This window comes from Lissotriton helveticus, chromosome 1_2 (genome assembly GCF_964261635.1).
Source record: "Lissotriton helveticus chromosome 1_2, aLisHel1.1, whole genome shotgun sequence".
Lineage (NCBI taxonomy): Eukaryota > Metazoa > Chordata > Amphibia > Caudata > Salamandridae > Lissotriton > Lissotriton helveticus.
Window position 1 is genome coordinate 228,315,094 of NC_136058.1, and position 25,913 is coordinate 228,341,006.

The window sequence follows — 25,913 nt, forward strand, 5'->3', positions numbered from 1 at the left end:
TATTTGCCTAAAGGTTTGGTTCTGTTGCACTGATCATGTTTAGTTTAGATTGGGTTAGCTTACTGTTTTATTCTACATATGATGAATGTCAGAGGAAATGCTGTGTTGAGGAAGGAAAGGTTACTTAGTTGTAGCCTAGTTCTTTACCATGGGTATTCCCTCTGAATTCATAAAATCACAATCCACCTTCCCGCTTTTGCGGCCGTGGATTTTAAACAGGTTATTGTACATGTTTATCTTCCCAATACTCCAAAGAATGATCTGTCTGACACCCTTCTGTGCACGATGGGATAGTGTAGCTTTCCAGGATTCTTAAACTAGCAGGTTTGAATTTTACTCTGGTACTGTTTTTATATTGGGACACTATATTCTGTTTTTATTTTATGTCGTTTTCACTAAGTTTAGTGGTCTTACCCAGCTAAATATACTGCTGATTGAACATTTTGGCTTATGGGATAAAAACAGTAAATGTTGCTTTTTTTTAGCACGTGTTCTGGAATCTTGCACATATGTGGTGCTAGCTTCCCTTTCATGAATTCAGAGGAAAGACCAATTTTAAAGAACTATTATTACAAGTAGATAACGTTTCCTTACTTGTAATCGTAGTTCTCATTCTGGGGAATCAACATTGAAATATTAGCAACTTCCCTGCTGCAAGAGGATAGCCCAGAGAGCCGGACTCCCAAGTCTCCTTACAAATAAAAATTGGCCAACTGCTAGTGACGGTCATGATGGGATACTGGTGGAGCATGATTCCTTGAAGGCGCAGCTCCCATTTTCTAGCATCTCTGGGCTGCATCTCTGGACTACATTGCCTTGAAGTCCTCTCTTTTTTAGTTTACAAAGGATTTGTGAAATTATTTTTCTTGTTACTTTTACTAATATAGCTAATTTTCAAAATTAGAATTGTTTGCTTTTTTTTTGTTGAAAGAAATAAATTAGAATTGGCTGATATTGTCTGTGTTAGACCTGGCATCCTTGGCGTGGTATCCCCCTATCTTTTTGCCTCCACCTCCCGTATTTTTTATGCTGTGCTGGATTTCGTTTTTGCTGTTTTAGATGCTTTGGGCACTTTGCCTCTGCTGTTCAGTGTCAAAGTGCAAGTGCTCCCTGTGTAAATTGTGAATATAATTGGTTATCCATGATTGGCATATTTGTATCCCCTAGAAGTCCCTAGTAAAGTGCACCAAGTGTGCCAGGGCTGATGATACAAATGCTACTAGTGGGCCTGCAGCACTGATTGTGCCACCCACATGAGTAGCCCTAAAGTGGTGTCTCAGGCCTGCCACCGCAGTGCCTGTGTGCAGTCTGTGAACTGCTATGTCCTCCTGGTCAGTCTCCCCACTGGCCAGGCCTAACCCTTCCCTTTCTGTTCACATTAGCCACCCCTATGGATGGCCCATGGTACACCCTTGGACAGGGTGCAGTGTATGTGAAAGGTAGAGCATGTACTAGTGCAGGCGACCTGCTCTGGTAGTGAAAGACAGCCATTTTCGTTTTTCACTATTGTAAGGCTACCTTGCCCATAGGCTGCCATGGGAAATGCTGGCTACAGTGGCTACCAGCATATCTTCCCATAGGAGCAAGGTAGGACGTAAAAGTCTGGTATCCCTGAACTCAGAATTTAATAACACATCTTTTAGGAAAGGTGTTTCTTAAATCCTGTGTTTGAGAACAGCACTTTTAGAAAGTTGCTGTTCTCTTGTCTGCCCTTTCTGTGTGCCTTGGCCTGTTTGTGAATTGACTGTCTGGTTTGTGAGGGGCAGGGGCTGGGTGGCTCCCAGAGTCTGAGTGTGCCATCCCTGGGCTGAATAGTTCCATCTGCATCTGGAGTGGTGGGAGAGGGTAGCACCTGGGCCTGAATAGGGCTGTGCCTGCCTTCCGCAATGCTGGCTCCACCTCCTGCTGGGCGGCTGACAACCCTGCCCCTCTCTCTGAAAGGAAAGGAGAGACCACGAAAACAAAGTGCTCAAGGAACACCCAGAACTGGTTCAGACCGGGCTCGGAGCCCCCCTGCACAAAGGGAACAAAGACTTTTAGGGGTGTAAGTACAGGACCCCTGACTACAGAAAATGAGATCATCCTGGAATCAAGAAAGAACCTCTGGCAAGGAGAAAGCTGAAACTGAAGAAGGAAGACTGCTCTGCTGTTGCCCTGCTGTACTGACCTGCTGGACTGACCTGCTGTTACTTTGCTGCCAAGGAGAGGGGAAGGACTTTGCTTTGTGCTGTGTCCCCTTGCTTGAAGGAATCTCCAAGGACCTGAAAAGAGCTGGCTCCCTGTTTTTGAAGTCCCAGGAACAAAAAGACTGCACCCCAGCTTCCCTGAACTCTACGGAGAGAGTTCAGTCCTTCCTGAAGTGCGTGGCCCATATGTGGTGCCTCTGGAAGTTATACCTGTGTTGAGAAGCTGGAAACCAAGCTTTTAAAGACTTTCTGCAAGTTTTATCGCATCGCTCGCTTGCGGAGCGCATCCCCGTCAGTGCGAGGAAATTCCCACAGCTACGAAGGCCGAGATCGTTGCAGCGCCTGATGCCGCTGCCAGAGTCATCGCATCCTTCGTTTGCGGTACACACCAGTACATTACCATCGCTGCGAGTGTCGTCACAGAGCCTGCTGTCACTGGGGGAGATCGTCGCACCGCTTGCTTGCGGATCGCATCACGTTGCTGCGAACATCGTCGCAGAGCTATCGCATCGAGGAGCTGCGAGAGGAAGATCGCCGCTGGACCGCGCATCATCGCCCCGGAGATCGTTGCAGTCCCAAAGATCATCGCATCGTGCCTTTGCGAGCTTTTTCACTACGGAACCTCCGCACCGGAATCCATACAAGGTATTACTTCCCTCCCAATACAGACCGGAGTCACCGCAACACGCCCGCTACATCCAGCAGGGTTGTTGCATCGCCTCCCCAGGGTCTCAGGAGTGACACATCGCTTGTTTTCCACCGCACCAGCTTCTGTTTTGGAACTTTGTCGCATTTAAAGGTACTGTTGGCTAAACGTGACGCAACTGTGAACTTTTCACGCAACTGTGGATTATTTTATTGCAACTTTAAGAACTCTTTTGAAACCATATTCTTGAACTGTGTATGTTGGATTTTTGTCGTTTTGGTCTTGTGTAGTTTAGATTAAATACCTTTATTTTTCTAAACTGTTGTGGAGTCAGTTTGTGGTGTTTTCACTGTGTTACTGTGAGTGTTGGTACAAATACTTTACACATTGCCTTCGATAAGCCTTGACTGCTTGTGCCAAGCTACCCAGAGGGTGAACAGAGGTTATCTAAGAGTGTTTCCTCCTTACCCTGACTAGAAGCAAGGGTCCCTATTTGGACAGGGGTACCTACCTCTGCCATCTAGAGACCCCCAGTTCTAACAGTCTTCAAGAAGCAGCCAAACAATTGTTCTGTGTATTACATTTTGTTAAAGAAGTGCTCTGGTATCTCACATGTGGCTGGGATGCTTATGACTTCAATGAAAACTCCTTGAGGTAGGACTGTCTGCATCCTTGACACCACCCAAGAAATATGTAAGACTATTTCTTCTAAGACAGTTAAGGACTAAGAAATGCTTGGATCAATGACTCTTGAATTAAAGTGTGCTTCCTAAACAGATACCCTGGACAAGATTCACTTTGAAGGTAGAGCAAGTTGACTTAGAAGGCCCCCCTTTTGCTTTTGTGAGGTGCTGGCTAACATGGACCTGAATGAGGTGATTGGGTTCCTGGCATTACTTCTAAGACAAATACTGAACTCAACTTTTGAAACCATGTTGGATTTCATGGCGCACACAGGGTCAAACCCAATCATCAGCCTAGTACGACTAAACCAAAGTCAACAATAATGTCCTTTTTGGGATATTAGAAGGCTAAACCGGCATTGTTGCATTTAAAGAAGGAAAGGCTGTTCTTGTTTGAAGAATACAATGTCCATGCACCAATAGATTATCCTTTTAAAACTAACCTCACAAGGAAAAAAGGATTTGGCATTTAGACCAAGGTTGCACTAACAGGACATCAAGTGTGGGCGGTTTGCCCATAAACCAGGTGAACCACGGACCTAGCGGTGACTCTACACTTTCAGTAGATAATAGCAGAGGACACCTACAGACATTCTTGTACCACTGAACCAGATGACACAGCATCACAATGACACCAAAAATGTATTATCAGAGCAGTTGGCACCACCCCCTAAAGAGGTAACCCACAGTGCGCTGAGGCCCAATGGGTTTACCACTCTGACTGAACACAAATGGTGGCTAGGGGACCTGTTTGTTGCACTATCCTGTGTTATATCAGTTTAAATACAAAAATCAATTGTTGCCCTTCTCAAATGGCTGGCCACAATTTAAGCCATAAATAATACAAGGTTTTTGGAAAACAATAGAGAGGCAACTTTGAATAAAAACTTGAGTAATGGCAAATTCCTATTAGATCACAAACAGATGAATCGAGTGGTAGTTTTCTTAGTTTTTGCAATTCTTTATTCAAACATCTTCTGGTTGAGGAAAATAATTTCTGCACAGCAAAAGGGTTTCACCCAGTTACGGGCTTCTTCAGGGCTGCAAACATATGCAAACATATCTTACATTATTTATTCAATATTTCTAACATTTCATCTATATACACATTTATGCAATATGAGGGAAACTGTTAAAATTATGTTCCACATCACATTTCACTATTTACAAAATGCCTCATTTGTTTCATGATTCTTTCTCTAATTTATTTTATATGACTATTAATTTTCAAAATTTCTGTCTATTATTTTTGGATCATTGACCAAACAGAAATGAAGGAGTGAATTTATTATACATTGTCACATATTTCCATTACCAATTTTAAACACCCTCACACATAGCAGATCAGAGTGGTAACTTCTCCTGAATTTGTTATTCAAATGAGTTGTTAAATCATAAAATAACTAAATTGCTACCTTATTGTTCAACTGTTCAGGACCACATTTCAGGGCCCCATATCTTTGTCCACCAACCCACCGTATGTGAGGGCTAATCCTATCCAGGGCTACACCCGGTGCAATTCAATGTTGTCCCTATATCTTTACTGCCTTTCACAAACACCGGAAATTGTTTGAGAGAACATAATAGTGTGCAACAAACATCACACTTTGAGTCCCACACCTCATCTACAATAATGTTTCCAACAGAGTTCATTTATCTTATTTCCTTACACTGTAGACAATTGTGTATTTATCTTCAATCCTTAAAAAAGAAAAATTGTTCCTTATACAGACATGCTTTCAGTCTATGGATCCTGTAAACCAAAAAAGCAAGACCCAAAGTAAATACTGTCACCTACTTTCTATATTTGACAGTGGCTTCAAATGATTCCACAATTTCAGCATAGGTAAGTTTTCCCAAGATTCACTCAAATGTCCCCAGATGTAAATTACACCACTGACTAATTTCAAAGCGTGTATACCACATATTATATGCTTGTGACCATTCTTGTCAAGACACATGAGAGTAAAGGGGTGCAGCATTCTCTAGTCTCTACAGATATAAGATACAAAACTGTCCATTTAAACACCATATGGACCAAGTGTAACACAACTGTGACTATTCCTATCAAAATGCCAAAAGGGAAGCAATACATATTTGAATACACATGCCTCTATGATGTGCTGCAAAGCAATAAAAATAAACCCTCTATGTGGTATTAGCAGGACCGTTTCCTTTGACTGTATCCAATCGTCTTGAGGTATATGAGAAATAGAAAGTGTATATTTGTACCTCCTCAATAGTAACAAGAGTTCATGTGCAAGGCGTGTTTTACGGAACACATACTATTCTATATTCAATCTTTTTTAGAACAAATTTGAAAAGGGAACGATTCCATGATACTGACTATCCCTTCAGGTATGTAACGTATTATCCAAGCCTCATATACAGGCATCCTTCATTTTCCCACACATCATTGTGCACCAGGAGAGGCTCAATCACTGAAATGGAGACCTTCTCCAGTCACAATTTTTATTCAACGGACAAGTATACATTTACATTACAGGGTTGTGGCCCGTCATATGCGACAATGAGCCGTACTTCTTTATTACTTAGTCGTACGGTGAAAACGTTCTTTTTATGTGTATACGTTCTTGGCTACATTCTCATATTTGGTCATTAACAGTGCGGTTGACATATAAATATACGCATCAATTAAGAATACGGTTAACCAACCTAAACTTTCTTTCAAATATGTGCATTAATTCTTGACTGTTTGCCCATATTCAGTCATTGAAAGTGCGGTTCACAAACTTTGAAAATACGCATTCATTTAGAGTACGATGATCCTGTCTAAAATATGCGCATTAGTTCTTAGCTGCTTACCTGTGTTCGCCCATTGAAAATATGTCCATGTGGTTTGACTAGAATTGCCAAACTGCCATTGTTTTTGGGGCTGGCTTAAATACCCCACATGCTCATCCTGCTCTAACAACTAGACTGTCACCACACACTGTTGCCTGATTTTTTTAACCACTCTCTAGCCCAAAGCCAACTAAAAGTATCCCAAAGTAGCCCGATATTGCTACTTTAAAGAAGGAGGGGCAGGGACAGGGCCAAGCAGGCGGTGAATGCATTGAAATTGATGTTGCAGCAGGCTACCAAGTAAATATTTGTTTAATAAAGTGCTTTAACATACTACTTAGCTGGAGCTCTGTATATATATTTATAATCTGGCAATTAGCACAAACCAAATTTTTACTGCACAACCGTAAAAATATAGCCCAATTGTGCGTGATCTAGCCCAATCTGGCACCACTGTCGCCACAGCATATTGCTGCGCCTGTGTTGACTAACCAAAAACCACGTGTTTCCTGCCCACAATGTCTAGTGACGCGCACTTGAAATTCAACTAGGCCCCTAAGTAAAGCCAACATCCTGCATGTGCTTTTTGGCCCGCACCACACTTCCTATGTACCAAGTTTATTGACTCATACCGCTTTTTTGCATCTTATCCACCAAAACGCAAGATCATTTCTTTACTCCACATGTATGCATCCTCCGTTTATAGCCATTTTTAATTATTTATCATTGCTATACCACACCGTCGGTATATAAATTCCGTATTGTATTTCCACATTCTCCTAACACACGTACAGGAACATCCCAAAGCTGTAAAAAAAATCCACATTTCCACATTCCCTCCACACGTAAAGAAAAGGGGGAAAACTCCAAGCTGTCAACAGCATTGGTCTCTTGCTATGCTGCGACTATGCTTTGACAGAAAAAAACTTTATTTTTTACATCTGTCTATTGGACACTATATATCAAGGGTCACTGCTACCATCTCATTATTGGTTATTTCTATATGGGCCAGTATATATCTGTCCACCCAAAATTGAGCAATATTGTCCAGATTGAAAAAGAGACTTCATTGTTTACATCTGTCTAACTAATTGATCCTATATACTAAGAGTCACTGTTACCATCTCATTATTAGTTTTTTCTATATGGGTCAGTATATACCTGTCTGTCTTCCCAAAATTGAGCAACACTGTCTAATTTGATTGTCCCTCCGTGTCTCATCTTTTCTAATGGTCCCCATCACTCACTCTTCATTATTCAATGGAGTGTCCAAAGATTCTTGTCACCTTCCAAATGCCAGTAAGTCACACAACAGTCCTGGACCATCTACAAGAAATGATGAAATTCATTATCTATTGAAAAAAACAAAAAACAACAAATCACTCTAGGTGATCTTGATAAGAAAGAATGTAAGTTTATGGCCAATACACCAATACCAAAATGACATACATTCCAGAAAGTGGGCATCATTTCCTTTTGACTTTACTGGTAAAACCATTATAATATAGTAGTTTCTCACTAGCCATTTGTAGTCAGACACTAAAGGAATAAGTAAAATACAAATGCTGCTTGCCAAAACTATTGGTTCATGATCAAGACTGGCCTGAAGAAAGCTTTTTTTTTGTTATAAAAATATTGACTCATGTAGCAAAGTACGATCTGTTTTCATGGCTACCCCCACTTTTTGCTGGTGTCAGTATATTTTTACTCCATTATTGGAACTTTCATAGATTCACATGCTTGAATCATTCCCTGTCGTCGAGATGGGAGTCCCCGGTATTTCAAAAAAGCAATGCTTAAATCAATACAAAGCAGAAAAAGGCCTAGGCCCATTTCAGTTTTGTAAACCATAACTCTCGTTAAGTAAAAGAGAGTAAAAATAATCCTTGAACCAATCAAGACCCTTCACCCTCTAGAACACTCCTGAGAGAACCTTTGACCTTCGGATTTTCTACCGCACTTTGTGCTAGGGAGTCTCCTCTGAGCGCTGCTAAGTTTTGTCTTGTTAATTAGTGATTTTTGACAGTATTCTTAGCTTCATCTTAGATTTTCATCTGCAGGATCCATCTTCAGTGCTGGTTTGTCTTCACTCTGACTTTATTATGTCAGTAAAGGAGAAAAAGGGTCTGTTTAGAGCCTGTGCTACCGGCTCCAAGAAAAGGTTTTATACTGATGACCCTCATGAAGACTGTATTTATTGCCTCTATCCAGACTATCAAGCAAAGGACTGCAAGGTATGTTGTACCTTTTCTAGTGAAACCTTGAAGGACCGCGAGGGACGCCTGTTGATATGGCTTCAGAAGCTAAAAGCCAGACAGGAGGTGATTTCCAGTGACAGCAATGGGGCATCGTCTTCCTCATCCAGAAGGTCCCATAAGAAGAGAAGGTCTCCACACGCCCATTCTTCTGATGAGTGTCCAGGAAAAGCACTTAAAAAGACCACTCAAGGGTCTCATGGGCGCAGTCCCTCAAAATGTCTTCAAAGACATGAAAAGAAGAGGAAGGGACAAGCATTGGGGAATAAAACGGCAAAAAAGGCGTGTTCTGAGCCACCTAAGACACCCCCTCAGGTCAGGCACTCCTTCAAAAAGCCACTTCAGTACCTCCTGAAGTAAAAACGTCGATGAAATTTTCATCGTCGATTAAGAAATCACCTCTGTCGTTGTGTACAAAGAGTGAGGTCCGCCTGCTGCCGAAGAAATCCTCAGCATCCACGGCAGTGTTGGGAACTCCGTCGATGAGGGTTTGTCACCATCAACGAAGATTTTGATGCCGGTATCATCAACGACAACTACGATGTCAACGACAGTGACGACGATGGCCAGATCTTTGACGACTGTGACGACATCGTTGACGGCGGTTAGACCATCACTGATGATTTCCAAGCTACCGCCGTGACTGCAACTTCGACAATAGTGCCGTCGGCGATCTCATCGGTGAGGGAAAAAACACCGGAGAGGACAGAAAATACTAGGAAGAGGAGAATTACACCTGAGATCACATCTCCTAGCAAGGTTACGCCTCTTTTGCCATCTCACCTAAATGCATGTGAATCCATGAAATCTTCCAATACTGGAGAACTACAGTTGCAGGTAAGTAACTTGTTTTCTTTCTGACTAGTCGGACTGGGATCCTGCTAATCAGGACCCCAGTCACTGTGCTTCCTCTCTCAATTTGACATGGTAAGTACTTCTGTACCTCCTCAATTGGCTACTGGTGTACTTTAAGTCCCTAGAATATGGTACTGAGGTACCCAGGGCGTAGGTACACCAGGAGTCTCCCATGGGATGCAGCATGTATTGTGCCACCCATGAGAAACCACTCAACAGGCCTGCCATTGTAGCCTGTGTAAGCTAGTCCTAGCACCACTTACGACAGATATACGTTTTCTTATATCTGAGGTCACTCCACTTAAAAACGAAATCACTCCTAAGTCAGGCTTTTCAATCCTGAAGGCAGGGGGAGGGTTATAAGTGTGTGTGTCCCAATGTATAAGCAGAACACCCCTACAAACCCCGGAGTCGATTCTCTAGGCTTTGTAAGTGCGGTCAGGCATTTCGATACATATAATGGCCATCCGTCACTGGCTAACTAAATAGTGGCAGTGCTAAACCTGGGTATGTTGGAATCATACCTCAACACCGTTACCGGTTTAGGAGGTATGAAACCATGCACTGGGGGGCTCCTCCGAGAAGCCCTCAGTACTCCCAGTAACAGCCTTTGAGGGTCTGCCAGTAAGCTAGTGATGCTGCCGACCCCAGACACGATTCTGCACTCCTGCTGCTGAGCTGAGCTCAAGCAGGGAAAGGTAGAACAATAGGTTTCCTGTCACAGGGAGGTGTGACCCCCTCCCACACAGGACTTGGTGTATTGGACGGGGATGGGGGTGCTTGCCAGCACCACCAGACTGCTTTGAAGGGCACATTTGGTGCCCTCCTTGCATACTCTAGTAGGAACAGTCCTGGGAGCCCTGGCTCCCGCTCTGGCAAAAAACTGGACAAAGGACATGGGACTATCCTCCACTCTGTCCAGCCCCTCCTCTTGGAGGGACCCCTGAGTCCTCATAGCCCCTTTCTTTGCGTATAAAAGGGCTTACCTGTGGGTGGGTCATCAGATTTGTTGTGGGACTAGACTCAAGCCTGAAACCACGTCACTCTTCGACCATCTGGACACTTGAACTTAGCCTGGAACCGAGACTACATCACAGAAGACTCCTGCTGCTCCTGGTCTCACTGTTATGCAAGTCTTTTTCATCGTCTGTGTCTCTGCTTCATTCAGGCTCTTCAACAGACCTGTATGCATCAAAGACACTTGAAATAATCTCCCTTGGAGTGAAGGAATCACTCCTGTTCATCTGCAGGCACCGCAACGAAGCTGACAGGTCTGCTGCTCCTGACGTCCTATGGACTTCCAAAGGCTCACCAACATAGGTGGTGGTTCTACAACTCCCTCGAGGCCTGACCTGTCGTCTTAGCAATTTTGAGGCCAGTTTCACTTGTCCAAACTGCTGGGACCTAACCCCTGGACACTGCGTTGACTTGCAGTTGCCAAGGCTTGTTGGCTCTGCACTCTAGAGATCTTCGAACTATAAAAATCTCCAGCTGCCAGCACCTCTTCCTCCCAAGATCATCATCCTCACTGCATCCTCTGCACCTTGGGCTTTCATCTTTGCTGAGCTGTTTGAGGTCCTCCTGTGCCATTGGGCTTTGGGTCCTCTCGAGGGTCTTCTCCTGCTTCAGTGGGCTCCTCTGATTTCACAGGCCCTGCTCTGACTCTCCTGCTTGTGGTGAGTCCCTTGGACCATGCTGGTCCCAACATTCCTCCTCCTTCTTAGCTTTCCATGCCTGTTGCAGCTGCTTAGGGTTGTTGGTGTTCCCGCTGGACTCTGACCCTCTGGTTCTCAACAGCTTGTGCATGGCTCCTGGTCTTCCTCAACGTTGCCTGGTCCTCGCAGCTGCAGCGACAAGGTCACTGTCCTCACTTCGGCATCTTCTGACATTGGTGGGCATTGCTCTTCTGTGTCTCCTGGTCACCTCTGAGTGGCACAGACTCTGTCTCCTCTGCTTGCAGGTTCTTCTTTACAAACATCCACCTTTGGATTCCACAGTCTTTGCCAGCGGCATCTTTATGAAATCCTTCATTGTGGTCTAATGTAGTTTCCGACGTCACTTCACACTTATGCGCCCGGCTTCCCTCGTGTAGGTATCGTGGTTCCTGGGGTATCCACGGGTGGGTTGACTCTCCAACCATCTGTCTTCCACAGGGTTTCTCAAAGGTCCACTGAGAAGGGTCCTCCTTCTTCAAAACTTCAACCGCAAATTTCCCATTGTCTTCTATTGAGTATGTGGCTGTGTTTCCACTCTGCACACAACCTCTGTGGGGTTCCTGGGTACTTACCTTTTGTGGTTCCTTGTGTCCCCAGCTCTTCTGAGTCTCGTGGTCCAAGTACCGGCTTCTGTCACAGTTCACGTACCACTTTTTTAGTATATGGTTTGGACTCCCCCTGGAGACCATTGTGTATTGTGCTTACATGCCTACTTGCAAATGAAGAATTCTTGTGTATTTGTCTTTAGGACTCCAGGTAGGAGATATACCAATGGGTTAGTGAGTGCTGTGTAATAATATACTCTGTGTGTTTCTTTTTCATTTAACCCACACTAAATGATTAGATCTGCTAAAACAAGCAGCTTAACACTCCTTCAAGGTAAGCCTGAAGGCTGCTCTCCACTTAGAGAGCTTTCTATGGTTGTCTAAGACCACTAACATCACCATAAGGGTTGTCTGGATTAGTGCATGGTGCTTCACTTAAATAACTGTTTACCAAATACTAGGCCAGCCTCCTACAGCTCCCCATCCCAATTCCTTGATGTATACTCTGTATAAATGTGCGTGCCATATTACCTGTACCCAATGAGAAGGAAGGAGTACTTTGTAATAGAGTCCTGGGCCTGTATTACAAATAGGGCATTCTTTCTCTGTTTGCTCCATGGCGCATCTTTAAACAGGTGCACTGAGTGCAAACACAAAATGTGCGTCCTATTATGATGAATGCACCGCCCTCTTGGCAGCCGCAAACTCGTACTGCCCTCAAGGCAGGTCATTAAGTGAACTATGGAACGGCTGCTTCTAACGTGATCCGTGATTCTATGTGCATATGGCAACCTGCCTGCACTTTAAAAAGGAGAAATATCTCGACATACCTTTCCCACTTAGTGTGATACACTAACGTATACAAAAAAGTGATGGCTAGAATGCTTCAATTAATCTCAGCCACTGGTAATTTCTCCGGCCGCTTCCCAATTCATTGATATTGTGCCCACCATTTCACCTTAGTTTGGATCCAGACATAGACCTGGCCTGGCATTTCCGGCATCACTCTTCCCATTGGAGCAGGGTAAAGACTGATTTGCCTATGGCTGAGTCCCAACTTAGGTGACATGGTGTACCAAATAACGATGGATGGAGATGCAGACCAAGTAATTACCAGTGGCTGAGATTAATTGACGCATTCCATCCATCACTTTTGTTTGTATACTTTAGTGTGTTGCCCCAGTCGGTCGAGTATGCCCAGACGTGGGTCCTGTGCACACTGTGTCACAGGAACCAAGCTATACCTGGCTGATGAGCACTAACTAGGGCAAATTATATTAAAACATTATTATATTTTTTTTATCTCTGCTCTACTTACGTGGTCGGGACCAGGCCGGGCCATGGTAGGCAGGAGCGGTGGGCGCTTCTAAATGTGCATGTCTGTTTGGCTGGCCGGCCGGCCGGCCGGCATAACAGACATCCGCACTTATGTTTTTCCAACCCAGCTGTGTTGCACAGCCGGGTTGGAGAAATGCCATAGGCTTCAAAGCACTGTCTGAGCGGCAGACGAGGTCACTCAGACCAATCCTGGTGGTGGACTCATACTATGAGAGCCGCATCTGGATTGGGTGGGGATCCTGTGCTTTCAGGCCCATCCACTTCCGGAGAAAGGGAGTTGCAGGAGTAACGAGACCGGAGCAAAGCGGCAGGTAAGTGATTTTTTTATTTTATATCCCAACCTCCATTGCCCATACAGCCCCCCTGCACCTACCACCCTACCAGGTTCGATTGGTGGCAGTCACCACTGATGGGGACTCTCACAATAGCGCTGGTGCTACATGTGCCCTAGTGCTATCAGTATTACACAAGGGGCCTCACAAGCGTCTACAGCACCTCCTGTAATATCAAAGTGTCCTGGTGTACACAAAGCGTAAGCACATGTCTGTTGCGTCCCTGGGGCACTTTCCCAAATACGGTTGCGGCTTTGCCAACGAGGATGGTACATCTGGCCCATGGTTTCATATTTTAAGGAGCTAGGGTGACCATGCGTCCCGGATTTGCCCGGACAGTCCCGGGTTTTCACCAGCTGTCCTTGCAGATTTCGGCAATTTTGGCTTATGTTCCGGTTATTAGAGGAGTTCGACTGAAACCAGTGTGAGGCACTTATAATCTAAAGTTGTGCTAGTTAGCAGCTGTTATAAGTAAGCACTTCAAATAACAGGTAGGATGCTCATTTTTGAAAGTACATTTTATTTATTTTCTTAGTGCTTTGTTACTTTGTTGATAAGAGCTGTCATTCTGCGCAGCACCGTTGATATTAAATTGTAGTCCTATTTTTTGCAAACTTTCCCGGTTTTTGGTTTTCAAGATCTGGTCACCCTATAAGGAGCCCAACAACAAACTTTGCAGGTGGTGTCCTCCTGCTCTTCTGTTTCACAAATCTCGTGAGTTGGGGAGGCTGTGCAGTACACCTTATGACATGAGTTAAGAAGGGAGATAGTATGCTTTGATCGGAGAGTGATCATGTCTCCCCTTTCCTTATCGCTGCCCTGCCCAGTGTTGCTGCACGTGGCAGAAAGTGTTTAGGTTAAAAAAAATTGAGCCGAACAGACAAGCTTTCATTTGTTGCAGTGATGAATTTATGAAACTGAAAACTGGCCGCGGCCTCGTGTCTCCAGAGGGTTGTTTTTCCTGTACTTAGTCACGACTGCTGCGGGTTTCTGTTATGTTAATGTTTACGTTTCATCCAGGAAACGCGATGCCTTTTCGCCCAACTCTTCTGCCCGACAGGAAGTTTTAGGGAGGAACAGAATCACTTAGTAGTGGCTCATGGGAGATTAGCGAGCTATTTATAAATGCTTTTGGGGGTTCCAGGGGTTTTCTGCAGATCAAATATTGCATTGTGAGTGACATGCTCTGAATAGAAGTTCAGACTTAAACAAAGGTGTTTAAATTTAGACACTGTTCTGACATTTTGGAGTTGTTTCTCATGAAAACTTACTTTAATAAACACAGCACGTGATGCCTCTTTCTTTCAACTCATTCCAATTGTAATCCTCTGTTCTCCTTATAAAATGCACACTGCCATTGTTGCTGTTTTTTTCCCCCTGTCAAGCGTGTGTATTTAGTGAAACATTGCTTTCATGCTAAGTATTTATTGCTGTGCTGTGAATGCATTGCTGTAGTAAGGATCACATTTATATGTATTACTAATTATTTCTTTCTGCTATAAACGTTCATGCAGCATGAGGCTGCTACTAGGTGTACACTATGCTACTATGTCCCGATGAAAGACAATGGTCACATTTTCCTAGCACTGTACGCCATCTTAAAATGTGCTTTTAATGTATAGAATTGTACCTGTGTATCAAAAAGGGGTGGTTTTCCACACAGGGGTTCAATGTGATTTCACAGACTAATAGATCAAAACTTGCAGGACAGTTTGGCTCATTGATTTGAAGGCTGGCTGTCAGTGATCTGAAGGTCACAATTTTTAAATACCGGCAAGGAAAACTCAGGCTTCCATCCTTCACAGGTCATGAACTTTAAGACCCTAATATAGGTAATAGCAACAACTGTCATTTACAGTGCTACGAAATGGCAGAATTGTAGTATGAAGCACTATTTATGAACATAAGTTGTTTTTATTTTACTGTGATGTCACAAATTATCCACTACATTGCATTACTTATATTCTGGTACCATACCAGCTGAGGTGAGTTGGGTCGGACTGGGACAAAAAATAGGCTCAGGCACTAAAATAACAAGCATTTACAATGCATTGGGTCTCGCAATGACATTGTTTTAGCTATTGGCATTGTAAATGTTATTGGTTTTTTTTCCCCTTCGTGATGCATTAATCAAATGGTGCAATCCAAATGGCAATAGCTCCCTTTGTTGTAATTGCGAAATCTATTGCATTGCATTTGTACTAGTGTGAGTTTTGTATTGTAAATGGTACTGGCTTTTATTTAAAAACATTTGTTATCACATTAATCTAATGCTTCAAAAATGTTAATACCCCAGACCGTGGTGCCGTCATCAAATGGCGGGAAGGAAGTCTTGGTGGTACCTGGAGGATTTTGACTGCCACCTCCTTTCATTGGCTGATCTTGTTATGCCTCAATCAGGGAGAGGAAGCAGCAGTCAGTTTACTCGTCACAAAGTAGAATGGGGTCTGTGAGACTGCTGACCCCATCCCACTCTTTGACGAGGCATCACTGATGAACAGTCAGGCCTGGGTACTTGAGGCTTAAAATGGAAGCATCCAGGCCATCTATGTCACTCCCCTTCATCATGAGGAGGAAGACCTTTGAGCGCTTTTCACAGTGCTGTGAAATCTTAAGTCTGGCAGACTTCGGCTCAGGAGACCAGGCGACTGCGCATTTAGCACATGCACAGCACCTGACTGTCTGGCCCAAACATGAAGTGCCTGTCAGGCTGGATTTTGTTCATCCTGACTCACACTCTTCCTCTTTGCAAAAAGGTGGGGGTGGGGACCCCCATCCTTAAGGACAGGCCTCAAATGCTTTATCCTGTGGAGTAGTGTGGCTCACTGGTTAGAGGCGGCAGACCCGGGAGCAGAAGTCGGCCTGGGACCAGGGTTCAATTCCCGACGCGGCAGGGTCGTGGACTTGGGTCAGCGGACTCAATAATTCTCGCTTCGGTGCTTACTCTAATCAGGGGTTCCACTCGGCAACTCTGGGCATTAGCTTGCCTAATCTCCACAACGGCCCCATCAATTCCGGGGATGCCTGGCTCCACCTTGGGGACTCCCAGCAGGGACCATCCCACAGGGAAAGCCAGGACGGGTTCCCCAGAGTTATACAGCGCCAGGAAACCTACGGACGGGTAGCAGTGCGCTTTACAAGCTCAAATACATACATACACATTAGCACATAATAATGACGAAATACGACCAGGTGGAACTGCAGTCATTTTGTAGCACTGCAGACACTGGAGGAAGTATGAGTGGGAATCAGGGCTTCATTAAGAGAGGCAACAATGTGTCCAGCGCCTTGTTTGCAGTCAATTCGGGGAATTGCATGGGGATGGGTGTTGTTTTGGGGGTGGGCTGGGTTGAGGGTGGCTGCAAATGGGCAGCTTGGTGGAAGTGGCACAGCAGGAATTCGGGTGCCATTCGTTGGTGAGGGATGGGTGCAGAGTTTTGGCCGCTAACCTGCAGTGACGCGCGGGATATACGGTGGGGCAGAGGATGAGGATGGTGCCGAGCGGTGAAGTGCCCATGGATGGCTAAAGGGGGCACCAATGTGGATATTGGGGGGTGTTAATTGTCATTGCCCAGTGCAGTGTGGGGGAGGGGGGCTTGAGGGTAGGGGTGCCGCTAGCGGAGGTGGTGGGGGGCATCCCGGGAAGCGGGAGGCTTGGTGTAGGTTTCAAGCAGTCGTGGGGCCCCAAGGGACCACAGTGGACAGTGGCGGAGACCAAAGAGGGGAGCGCTGTGGCCTTATGGGCAGGGCGGCCGAGGGGAATTCGCTTGACATGCGGTGATCCTGGGCAAATGGGTCAATGTCCTCAGGCGACAACGGGCGGTGTTTTTGGCCTGGGGGTTATGCACTGAGTATCGGAGTGGGCAGTGGCGAGATGGGATGCAGGAGGCCCATTTTGTTCAGGTTGTGGGGTGGGCGCAGGAGCGCAGGGTTGTTGTGCAGAACAATAGCAGTGGATGGAAGGGTAGAAAGGGGAGCTGTCGGGCGAGGCTCGGACCGGCCTGCTTTGGAGCAGGGGAGTGGAGTCTCTGTGTGGCTCAGCATCCTGTGAGCCTGGGCGGTGATGTGTCTCCCAGAGTGCCGCAGGGAAGGTGTTGGTCCGGGGGATGATGCAGCATGGGCAGCATAAGACACTTCAGTGTCGGGGGCGGGTTGGAGGGAGACGGAGCGAGGGAGTGGGGGTAACAGGGAGAAGAAGCATAGGGGCCTTCATTTCGCCAGCATAAGACAGGGCAGTTAGGGTCTAATTACAAGGCTAAGGCGGGGAGCCAGGTTGCCATGGAGGAGGTTTTGCAAGATAAGAATGGAATCTGGCCGGTCAGGATCCATTAGGCGGTCCCCCGCATATGGAAGGGAGGCAGGGTAGTTGCGGCACCAGTCTCCATGCATTATAGGGCGCAGCAACCGGAAAGCATGGGTTGGCGCCATTCTTTACACAGCGAGATTCCTATGCACTCGGGGCGCCATGGGGTGAGGGGGAAGAGGCACCAGTCCGACAAGGTGAGGGAAACACTGGAGGCGCACATGTGGGCACAGACTGACTCCCCCCTTGTTTGGTTCACAGCAGGGGGAAGGTGGATTGGAGGGATGATGTCTGGTCCCTGAAGATAGACTGCACCGACCAGGGGGTGTACTATTACAAGGAGACTGGAAGTTAGGGGAGGCTGCACAATACCACTATCAAATTAGTCTCTGGTACATTAGGGCTCTACCACCGAAGTTACAGCGAGCAGCAATCGGCAGGGATAATGGCTGGGTCAGCCCAATTGATGCTCGGCTGGCCGGGGCCAACCTACGGGAGGGTTGGCCATTCATCGAGCAGAGCAGTGCCCCCACGTGCCTGCAATTGTGGTGGCGTGTTGATGTGTGGGGCGCGTATGAAGCGCTTTTGGCTAGCTTAGGAGAGCTGGCCAGGGAGGGAAAAAGGAGCGTGTCGGAGGTGGAATGCTGGGGAGGCTGGAGGTGGTTAGGGAGCGGACGGGCACCTTCGGGAATGGGTGGGGGCGCTTTTGGCGCAAGACAGTGGGGATGCATGGGGCAATTGCTATGGTCCTGTGTTGCGGGACAGGAATAAGAAACAGCATATGGGCGTGGGGGGGTGTGCGGGTGTGGTTCGGAATGCGGGGGGCAGGGGTGTTGCCAGGTGGTGCAGAGCAGATAGTCACCTTTAAGGCTGGCAGGGCATAAGGCGTAGCATGGGGAGCTGGGACAGTTGGGCAGAGAGTGACATGCAGTTCCGCTGGGCGTACAGTGCGGCTGCACCCGAGGCCCGGCCCTGGTGTTACCTTGCAGGTCAGGCAGTGGCGTCAGGAAATGGGTAGTCCTGGGACAGTTGCATACATACTCATTAAGGTTAGAGGGAAACGAAAGTGCGAGGAGGAGCGGGGGGGACAGGGGGCACTAAGTTGGCCAGCTGGGGAAGAGGCAGTGACGTACATCAGACTGATTGTTGTTTTGAAATTCAACTCACATGATGATTTTGCTGAGTGTGGCTCATTTGCATCTCCCTTGCTTGTGTGTGTACATCCAACATTCCATTGTCAGCCATGTGGGGTACCAGGAGTCCACGCTGTTGTTCTTGTCATTCCGAGGCCAGCTGCAGAAATTGCTGTGTCCTTGCGAACTACGTCGGGGACTACGGTAGCTCTTGGCGGGCATGCCACGGGGTGCGGGAGGTGCTGACTGGCAGTATGACGGGTGTTTATACAGTGAAAGATGTGAGGGAGGCCGAAGTTAATTTGCACAGGTGGGGGCAGAGCAGACTGTCACCTTTGGGAGAGGGGGGCCCTCGAGGCGGGCGGCGGTTTGGCCGCAAGGGGAGTATGAGGCAGGCGCGCACGCCCATTAGTCTCAAGGAGCTTCTGCAAGATAGTTCTAGTTCTGTCAGTGCTTCTTTGTTACCACCCTGTCTCCTTTTGGGACGGCCCATCCGGACTGGATCCTTTGATTCACGGCTTGTTTATATAACACGCCTAGTTTACATAAGAAATTGCTTCACGACAGCTGTGAAGCAAACGATCCAGTCTTGATGGGCCCTCCCAAACGGAGAAAGCGCAATAACAAAGAAGCCTCATTTTCAATCGAAGGCCACCGTTTACCATAAATGATGACACCATCCAAAGAAAATGAGGGGTGGGGCTTCGAGCCCCCTTCTGAAATCTCCTCTCTAACAATATGTCTCACAGAGCAAGCAGTGCATGCGCGCTGCAACGCTAGGCGAGACCTAAAAATGGCCCCCAGTAGCGAATCAGCTAGCTAAAATGGTGGGCCACGTTTGCAAATCAGGCCAGTTTGAACTTTTATAAAGGCGCACCATCTGAGTATTTTGCCAGGTACAGGAGACTGCATACATTTGTGTTTGCTGCAGGCAAGGTTTGTTTTAATATCAGATGAATCTACAAAAAAAGTCCCACCTTGCCATAAAACTTGCCCACAAACTTCCAAAACAAAAAGGGCTCACACACAGGGCCGGACTGGCCATAGCTGGCACAGGGCAATTCCCCGGTGCGCCACACGGGTGGGGGCCAGTTTTGGGCCCCTGTGGGGCGTTTTTGGAACAGGGCAAAGAGTTCGGCGGCACCTCCAACCACCCGAGTGGGGGGCAGGGGGGGGGGGGTTTGGACGAGCACCTTGCCAGGGCCGGTTGTGGTTCCCAGTCCGGCCCTGCTCACACACTGATCTGTGAGACCAGCCCATCTGGCACTGCCTTATTGCCTGAGGGGCCGTCCGACCATTGAGAGAGAGAGTTTTAAGGACTCATGAAGAATAATGAGAAACTTGTAGCTTGCAGCGGCAGGTTCAGTGAAGTCACTACAATTCAATGATGTAAATCAAGCTTGGGCTCGATATGCAGGGCCACTGTAATTAAGCAGATTTTTACCGTTGTATTTTTTGCATAATCACAGATTTCCTACATTTGCCACATAATCCATCATCTGCATTGTCTTCAGATTTTTACAAAACATTTTTGTCAAACAGCACAGTGACATGTTGCTGTGCTGTAGAAGACCCTTCGTAAAGAATAGCTGGTAATCTTACACTTGATTATTGCTGTTTGTAGTTAAACTGGTACTATTTAGAGGAAACCTTTGCCCAGACAGTATTACCGTAAAAATTACACAATCATTAAGTAATGCAGCTGCGAAAGGTGCCTTTTTATGTTGCATCATTTTTCTTTTCTTGCTGCATAATTTAGTCCTTCCCTGCAGCATAATCCCAGTGGCCCGGACTGTAGACGATCAAACCAATCGCAGGTTTCCATTTGGTCCATAAGCTTTTTATACATGCAAGGTTGCAATTCCAGGGGCCCATGTGGATAGGATCTATTGATATTTGGCATTAGTTCATGTGAATATTTGATAATAATGAAAAACTGATGTATGGGCTCCAGAAATGTATTTAGAAAAAATGAAAAGCTGGCATTTCAGGACAAACATAGTGTGTTTCATGAAAATGAAAGACCTTCGTTTGCGGACTTTGGTTTGTTTTTCACTCCCACTTGAGTCTGTGTAGTCCTCTGTTGGGGACTCAAGAGTGTGTGACATGCGTAATTCTGTTCCCCCACCCCTCGGTGTCCCTCAGAATCACACTCTGAGTCAAAACAAATGTATGTGAATCTACTTTGAAGGGAAAGGATTATAAATGAAAGGGCTTGAAATATTTAAGTAAAGAAAGATGCTGTGACAAAGGATAAATGCAAAAACAACAATTGATGGACAGAATGCAGAACAGTGTCATACATTCACCCAGTACAGAGATATGGGCCTAAATCCATCGTTTTTTTGCACTCCACACCACCCCAGGTCAGACATGGCCATATGCAAATCAGCCTTGACCCTGTGCCTCATGGGAACAGTCCAGCCCGAACTGCCAAGCCATGTCTTTCCTGGACCGGAATCAAGCATCCAAGGACCGGTTTCTGGCTATCAGCCTTCCTCAGCCTGGATAGCTTGACTCCAGTGGTGTGGAGAGCATGGGACTCACGTCTGAGCATACCCATCCCACTCGGGGTGACAAATGCAAAAACAACAATTGATGGACAGAATGCAGAACAATGTCATACATTCACCCCAGTACAGATCTGGGCCTAAATCCATCGTTTTTTTGCACTCCACACCACCCCAGGTCAGACATGGCCATATGCAAATCAGCCTTGACCCTGTGCCTCATGGGAACAGTCCAGCCCGAACTGCCAAGCCATTTCTTTCCTGGACCGGAATCAAGCATCCAAGGACCGGTTTCTGACAAAGGATAGCCAATGTGAAATTGCGTTTCTGACCTGTGATTTCAAAAAGAATATGATGACCTTTTATGGGGAAAGTTGTGCTACACATGCCAAATATTTTCACAATTTTTGCAAATATTTCTTGGGACAAGTGAACCCACAATACTCTTGAGAAGGCCAGGCTTTGCTGGTGCACCATGAAAATATTAGAATATTTTGAAATATTACAATATTTCATGCATGTTGCTAAAGAATTTATGGTTTTCTTAGGTAACTGTTATGTAAAATTCTGACAAATTTGTTATTTTACCTCCTATTTTCTGTGGGAGAACCACTACAAGTCCCCTGAAGGGATTTAGGCTAACTCATTTGCAAACATGGCAATAGAAGCGATTCAGGTAAGTGACTGCCGATTTTTTTTCGAAAGCCAAAACTGGCTTTATTTTTGCTGTCTTCCGCCTCAAATGACCTCTGCTTCAATAGAAGCCAATGGGGAAATACATTCCCCCAATTTTGTTTTCAAATTCTCCTCCTTCACCTTTCAAAATGTTTGGCATGTATGCATTTTTTCAGTTACACCGAACTACATTCATCGGTCACTCTCCACATAGTGGACGACCTCAAAATGTTTGGTCTAGTTCTTCTGCCTTTTCTTTATCAACACTCCTAAAGTAATCCATCAATCTCATCTTAACACTGAATAAGAATCGAACAGGAACACCAAAAATATAGCCCTTGACTCTTGAAGTTCTGCAATCTCGACCGTCACCTATCTAAAGCAATACAACCAAATGCTAACTTCTAAATCAAACATTACAACACCTCAGAAGGAAATGTAACATTCTTCGCACTAAAGCCTCATTTGTGAACAAATAAAATTGATAGCTGAATCTCTTCAATATTTTCAAAGCTCAAATCAGTAACGGTTCTAAATATAACTGAATCTCTATTGAGTGCTTCTCAGAATTTGATAACGTTTCCGAAATAAAAGATCGAGAGTATCCATAAATCAATAGTTTCCACCACAAGTAACTCTAACCTTACATTGACATTCCTAGACAAAATATTCTCAGATAGTTGGACCTCCACTAAGCCTTCCTACTATTCCCTTAATCTCTAACCTAGCAAATCTCTCCTTCAATTCTCTAATAAGATCCTGATAACCTCCTTTGTTCAAGGGTTGGTTCTTACTTTCCTAAAGACGTATGCCATACATCCCATCTTCAAAATCTCTCAAGCAACCAAGACAGCAATGAAAGTTATTGCCCCATCAATGGCCTCTCCATTGTGAAACTTATGGAAATTATTGTACCAAAACACTGAAACTGCCATGCTCAAAATTATCAATGAAGCATATTAGATGATGGAAAAGGATGAAGCATATTCTGGAATCCTGTTAGACCTGTCTTTGGCCTTTGTTACTGTTGATCACGGCTTACTACAAAGTGCTACATCCACTCGCTTTTAAATTTTAGGAGGTGCACTGAAGTGGTTCGTATACTTTTTTTTAACTGTTATTACCAGGGTCAATAGTAGTGGACTTCTTAAACACCCTCTTATTGTCCTACCACTGCTACACTGAAAACATGCAGATCCTCATAAAAATAAAAATTTCCAATAGACTTCATTAAAGGCTGCAACCCAAAACAAAAAAATAGAAATAATGTGGATTCTTCACCAGCACATCTCATTGATTTTTACGGGCAACCAAAATAATTTAACGCAAGCCTAAGATCCACTAAAACGCACAATGCTAAGTCTCTCAGCCCGTTAATGAGTAATCTCATGCTGGGTAAACGCTTATGGAACATGCGTAACGGAACATTCCACTAACTAATGCAACTAAAAACAGTCAATAACTAACATACGCGATACAAGTCTGGTTACAGCTCGTTTGGAATATGGAATAGTCAATATTCACTGGTCTCCTTGCTATCAAAACACCCTCTCTAAAAGCTGCAAAGTTGGCGACCCGTTATTGAACTGAAATTACACCTCCATGCTTGCTGTATATGTAGGTCCGCCGACATCATATTTAATGCAATGAAACCTGGGAAACACAGTCATCTCCGCAGTACAAATAATCTTCTCCTGGACACTGAACTATATAATAAGACTGAAACACTTTCCTGCTCTTTCACTGGCTTTACTCCCAAAATGTGGAATAACATCATGATTGAAACATAAAGGGGCATTTTTTTTTTTAAGTTTAGAATGCTTTATAGGTAAAGGTGTCCTGCGGTCGAGAGTGTGCTTCGGCGCCTCGCTGTTGGTCGCGCGCGCCTAGAGCGCTGTTCTGCAAATTTTAAACTGCCCGTTTTTGCATTTTATTTTTTATTTGGTTTCTTGTTATCCCTTGCTTTTATTGTCCCTGTCCTGCCCCTTACCTGCACCTTAATTGCCTGGAAGACCCACCGCTGTTTTGCGGGTCCGGTTCCCGGGGAGGTTGTGGGCGGGGAGCGCCATCTTGGACTGGGAAGGGAGCTGCGCACGCCATCTTGGAGCGTCCCTGTGCTCGTGGACGCTGAGAGCAGGATATTTAAGGCGAGCACAGCGAGGGGGAAGCCTGGTAAAGGTGTCCTGCGGTCGAGAGTGTGCATCGGCGCCTCGCTGTTGGTCGCGCGCACCTAGAGCGCTGTTCTGCAAATTTTAAACTGCCCGTTTTTGCATTTTATTTTTTATTTGGTTTCTTGTTATCCCTTGCTTTTATTGTCCCTGTCCTGCCCCTTACCTGCACCTTAATCGCCTGGAAGACCCACCGCTGTTTTGCGGGTCCGGTTCCCGGGGAGGTTGTGGGCGGGGAGCGCCATCTTGGACTGGGAAGGGAGCTGCGCACGCCATCTTGGAGCGTCCCTGTGCTCGTGGACGCTGAGAGCAGGATATTTAAGGCGAGCACAGCGAGGGGGAAGCCTGGTAAAGGTGTCCTGCGGTCGAGAGTGTGCATCGGCGCCTCGCTGTTGGTCGCGCGCACCTAGAGCGCTGTTCTGCAAATTTTAAACTGCCCGTTTTTGCATTTTATTTTTTATTTGGTTTCTTGTTATCCCTTGCTTTTATTGTCCCTGTCCTGCCCCTTACCTGCACCTTAATCGCCTGGAAGACCCACCGCTGTTTTGCGGGTCCGGTTCCCGGGGAGGTTGTGGGCGGGGAGCGCCATCTTGGACTGGGAAGGGAGCTGCGCACGCCATCTTGGAGCGTCCCTGTGCTCGTGGACGCTGAGAGCAGGATATTTAAGGCGAGCACAGCGAGGGGGCAGCCTGGTAAATGTGTCCTGCGGTCGAGAGTGTGCTTCGGCGCCTCGCTGTTGGTTGCGCTCGCCTATAGCGCTGTTCTGCAAATTTTAAACTGCCCGTTTTTGCATTTTATTTTTTATTTGGTTTCTTGTTATCCCTTGCTTTTACTGTCCCTGTCCTGCCCCTTACCTGCACCTTAATCACCTGGAAGACCCACCGCTGTTTTGCGGGTCCGGTTCCCGGGGAGGTTGTGGGCGGGGAGCGCCATCTTGGACTGGGAAGGGAGCTGCGCACGCCATCTTGGAGCGTCCCTGTGCTCGTGGACACTGAGAGCAGGATATTTAAGGCGAGCACAGCGAGGGGGAAGCCTGGTAAAGGTGTCCTGCGGTCGAGAGTGTGCATCGGCGCCTCGCTGTTGGTCGCGCGCACCTAGAGCGCTGTTCTGCAAATTTTAAACTGCCCGTTTTTGCATTTTATTTTTTATTTGGTTTCTTGTTATCCCTTGCTTTTATTGTCCCTGTCCTGCCCCTTACCTGCACCTTAATCGCCTGGAAGACCCACCGCTGTTTTGCGGGTCCGGTTCCCGGGGAGGTTGTGGGCGGGGAGCGCCATCTTGGACTGGGAAGGGAGCTGCGCACGCCATCTTGGAGCGTCCCTGTGCTCGTGGACGCTGAGAGCAGGATATTTAAGGCGAGCACAGCGAGGGGGCAGCCTGGTAAATGTGTCCTGCGGTCGAGAGTGTGCTTCGGCGCCTCGCTGTTGGTTGCGCTCGCCTATAGCGCTGTTCTGCAAATTTTAAACTGCCCGTTTTTGCATTTTATTTTTTATTTGGTTTCTTGTTATCCCTTGCTTTTACTGTCCCTGTCCTGCCCCTCACCTGCACCTTAATCACCTGGAAGACCCACCGCTGTTTTGCGGGTCCGGTTCCCGGGGAGGTTGTGGGCGGGGAGCGCCATCTTGGACTGGGAAGGGAGCTGCGCACGCCATCTTGGAGCGTCCCTGTGCTCGTGGACACTGAGAGCAGGATATTTAAGGTGAGCACAGCGAGGGGGCAGCCTGGTAAAGGTGTCCTGCGGTCGAGAGTGTGCTTCGGCACCTC